We start from the raw sequence: 4,531 nt of genomic DNA, 5'->3' as shown, positions 1-4,531 counted from the left end.
CTCTTTCTACAGCAAGCTTCTAGGATATGAAAACCTTAAGGATCATGGATTACAACATAAAGGTTTTGTTTATTGGAAAGGACACCAAATTAAAGATTCTTTGTAGCCATGATGGCAAGAACCTTTTCACGTATTATTAACTAATCTATATGCAGCTAGACATGAATGGATTCACAGCTCTCATTTTATTTATTTATTTATTTTTGGTTGTACCGTGTGGCTTGCAGGATCTTAGTCCTCCAACCAGGGATCAAACCCATGCCTCAGCAGTGAAAGCACTGAATCTTAACCACTGGAAGGTCAGGGAATTCCTTCACATCTCTCATTTTAAAAAGGCCCCTCTACCCAAATGGACTTCGAGCCTGTTTCTAGCACCTGACTTCAACTAATTCAAGAATCACCAAGCCTAGATGAGAAGAAGATGATAACAGTAGCAGACAGCTAACCCAAGCATCTGGACCAGGCTTATAAGACCCATCTTACTAGTTCAGTTGCTGCTGCTGCTGCTGCTGCTAAGTCGCTTCAGTCATGTCCGACTCTGTGCGACCCCATAGATGGCAGCCCACCAGGCTCCTCCATCCCTGGGATTCTCCAGGTAAGAACACTGGAGTGGGTGGCCATTTCCTTCTCCAATGCATGAAAGTGAAAAGTGAAAGTGAAGTCGCTCAGTCGTGTCTGACTCTTGGCGACCCCATGGACTGCAGCCCACCAGGCTCCTCCGTCCATAGGATATTCCAGGCAAGAGTACTGGAGTGGGGTGCCATTGCCTTCTAACTCTCTACTAAAAGTTAAAGTTACTTTTATTTCTAGGTATCCTTTTGGAAGGAAAAGATGAGATGGAAGGAAATCCTATCCTTCTTATCCAGATGGAAGGAAAATTCTTTAAAGTTGTTACGAAGTATAGTCACTGGAGACAATTTAACCAATGGTTGGATCTATCATCAAATAAAAGGCTGATATAAATTTTTTTTGTAATTTTTGGCATGCTGCAGTCCATGGGGTTGCAAAGAGTCTGATACAACTTAGTGACCAAACAACAGTAACAACAGGCCCCTCATAATTCTTGTCACTGACTTCAGATGTTCCTCTAATCTATAAAATGTTTCCTTGTAGCATATACCACATTTGTTTACTACATTTGATTAATTTACTCAATTCTGAAGTTTCTATAATGGGAAAGTGACGTTGCAAAATCAAATGGCTCTTGATTTTTAAAACTGTTTTGTAATGGGAAACTTGTTCTATAATTCAGACTGAAATTGTGCTTTCATACCAGATTAGTCTGTCAATTTAACTATCTACTGACTCACATATAAAATCAGATTTCTTCATTGAACAATCTCCTTTCTAGTCTAAATGAAATTCTGGGTAAATGAGTAAGCCCTGAGGAGTCACAGCTTAAATCTTTGCTTCTGACTTCGCTATTGTTGTTGGCTATCTATATTGACTGGGCTCTGTGTCATTCATAGAGTAATAATCTCTTGTGCCTCTCAATGTATATTCAAAACTCCAACTAAATCAATGATGTCTAAATGACTTGAAACTATTGATTATAGTTCAGCATTAAACAATGGGCATGCACAATGTACATACAGGGTAAAATTGTCAAAGTCCTATTAGACAACCTAGAATTGACTATCAGTCCTTGCCAAGAATCCAATTAGCCATTTTGATGTATGTATGATCCTTCGGCTCCAAAATATATATGACTGTGCCTTCAAGAGGCAGAACAGTACTCAGAGCTTTCTGAGAATTTGCTTCCTGGGTTGTAATCCTCACTTTGGCTCAAATAAAAAAAAAGAATTTTTTTCTTGATAATTAATTGAATTTTTGTCAACATTTGCATCACTGTAACACCATATAATAGTTTTCTATTTTGTGTCTTTATCATTAGACTGTGAGTTCCTTGAGAGCAAAGACTGTATGTTAACAAATTCATCATTTTTATCTCCAGGACTTGGCACAGTACCTGACACAGAGTGGAGGGTCATTAAAAAGTCATTGAATAAATTTTATGCCAGGTTTATTTTTACACCACGTAGATGAATCTTTCTCTAGCTCTTCTACAGGAAGCATTGTGAGATGTACTGACTAAATATCAAGAGTGGATTCCACTTCTATATTTTTCCCGTCCCTTACTTTTATCCCATTCAACTTTATTTTTGAAGGTTATTATATCAAGGATGGTCAAAGAGTTTTTATCTTTACCCCTTGCATATCAAAATGAAAGGTTCCCCTAGCTTATGTTGGTTAACAATAAAGAAATAAAGAAAAAAAGCAGTATATCTTTTTAATCTTCAAAATGGTTCCCAGATATAAGGGATGTCATGAAAGCAGATTCTGAGTATGAGGTAAAGTGAGAAGCCATTATGACCAAACCAACCAAAATACACCTAGATACCTGTAGTTCTGGAGCTGGAAGGGACTTCAGTAATGATTGACTCCACCAGTGAGTCACAACTTGCTTTGATCATTGGTAACTTGCCTATAGAGCCATGCTGTATACTAAAATGTTTGGGTTTTGGAAGTGCACAGAATAGAAAGAAGTAAAATAATTCTCAGGGCAAAATCTGAAACAGTGAAAACTGTAAGATCAAAGATGAAAAATGAGCTTGATATGGCCTCAGACTGTTAAAGCAGCATCATTCAGTAAATGACTAAAAGATGCCTCTCTGGTGATTTTCTAGTTGAGCCACCGTCTCAGGTAACTGGCATATTTACACTGCATGGGTGAGAGTCCTTGCCTTCTAGGATCTAACTTAGTATCATCTATAGCTGACATTATCTCTTTTTTTTTGCCACACCATTTGGGATCTTTGTTCCCTGACCAGGGATTGAACCTGTGCCCTCTGCAATGGGAGCGCAAAGTCTTAACCACTGGACCACCAGGGAAGTCCAACATTATCTTTTTTTTTTTTTTCCTGAAATGTCGGTGATTGTTTATCTGCCCACTAAGTAAACCCAAGAAATGGAAGATTCATCATCCAGGACTTGAAGACCTCAAAACACACACAGCAAACAAAGGGGCCTGCTCTGACTCTCTCCCCAGGCCAAACCTGCATCTATTTCCCACGTGAAGTGGAAGTTTGTTGCCCTCGTGGTCTCAACCATTTCTGTATATCAGGCTAGAAAGAAAGTTCTTACCTTCTTTGGTATTTTTTACTATGAGTCACAACGAGGCAGAAACCTCTTTAATACAAAGATATGGTCCCCATCTTATCTTCAAAGTTGACTCAGGGATCCCAGGCTGATCAGACTTCTTCCAGATCTAGAGTCCGATAAATCAGGCGCAGGCCTAGTCCGGCACACCTGTCCCCAGAAAGCAAGTGAAAACATTCACAGCCCTGGCCAGGCATCCAGGGCTCCCTGCTTCCTGGCAATATGCAGCCCTTGATCTCAGTCAGATCAGGCCTGGGGGAGGATTTGAAGGAGGAGGCTGCTCAGTTGGGGTGTCTCGCTCACACTCAGGGCCAACCCCTGGAGACTGTTCTCTGCTGCTCACTCCTGCCTCCTCCTCACTTCTAAGTCTTCTTAAATCCTGGATTAGGAGGCTATGTTTCTCAAGCCACATCTGAGAAGGCTGAGCTCCTTAACCTAGAAATAGAAGAGTGCTGACAAGACAGATGGGGCTGGGGGCTCCAGAGCTCGAGGCGTCCCAGCTGGAGCCACGCAGAAGGCCCCGGCTTTCTTCCTTGTAGCTGGCTTTTCTCTGTTTGCAAAACCTGATTGAAATATCCTGTCTCTTTTTTGCTTATTCCTACTACAGACACTTTCCCCAAAGGTTATAACCTAAACTATTCATATGTTAAAATATCAATTGTTATTCCCAGAAAACTTACTTTTTCAATAAATCTAAGATGCTTCTGTGTGTGCTAATAGGCACTAAATATTCCATGGGAATTTGTAAAAGAAAGAAAAATTATACTCTGTTTACTTACCTGTATTTAGTAGGTCAAACTCGTTAATTATGTTGTTCAAATCCTCTTTATCCTTATTTATTCTTCCAGATCTGTGCATCTTTGAAAGAAATATTTTAAAGATTTCTATGATAAGTACAGGTTAAGAAATTTATCTTTGCATTTCTGAATCTTTGCATTATATGTTTTGAAACTCTACAATTAAATATTAGTTTGAACCATATGACATTGACATTGGAAATTATATAATACTAAAGGTTTATGGCTATTTTCTTGGTAGAAGGTAACATCAAAATAAAATATCACTCTACCCTTTCAAATCCTTTCTGCCTTGAATTCTCTTTTCACATAGGTTCACTTTTCGTTAGTGGTTGACAGTTAAAATATTTTCCCTAAATTGACTAAAAGTTAAAAGATGGGTAAAATCCTATATTATTGAGAGTATGAGAAAAAGAGCCCTGTCCATTACAATACTGGTGGAAATATGAATTGTTTTACTTTTTTGAAATTAAACTAGATTAAATTTTAATTGAGATTTATTAAATTATGTATTTAACTTATTAAATTACAAATTTGTAAACTGTAAACCCTTTGGTCCAGAAATCCCACTTTGA

At 38.4% G+C, this 4,531-nt stretch overlaps 1 protein-coding gene and 1 non-coding gene across 2 annotated transcripts in view; both read right to left on the bottom strand.

Moving 5' to 3' along the window:
- The window catches only part of PPEF2 (protein phosphatase, EF-hand calcium binding domain 2), a 42,771-nt gene extending 38,694 nt beyond the window's left edge, over positions 1–4,077 (bottom strand). The window contains exons 1-2 of the mRNA XM_010838151.1: positions 3,939–4,077; positions 3,145–3,309 (exon numbers count right to left, since the gene is read on the bottom strand). The gene's annotated coding sequence lies outside the window, so the exon portion shown is untranslated. The remainder of the gene's footprint in view (positions 1–3,144; positions 3,310–3,938) is intronic.
- On the bottom strand, positions 2,820–2,892 carry TRNAG-CCC. The gene has a single exon. It is a non-coding gene; the product is annotated as a tRNA-Gly (tRNA).
- Positions 4,078–4,531: the final 454 nt, after the last annotated feature.

Source organism: Bison bison, unplaced genomic scaffold (assembly GCF_000754665.1).
Source record: "Bison bison bison isolate TAMUID 2011002044 unplaced genomic scaffold, Bison_UMD1.0 scf7180017864092, whole genome shotgun sequence".
Classification (NCBI taxonomy): domain Eukaryota; kingdom Metazoa; phylum Chordata; class Mammalia; order Artiodactyla; family Bovidae; genus Bison; species Bison bison.
The sequence above is the reverse complement of the archived record's forward strand: the minus strand, read 5'-3'. Positions and strand labels throughout refer to the sequence as shown.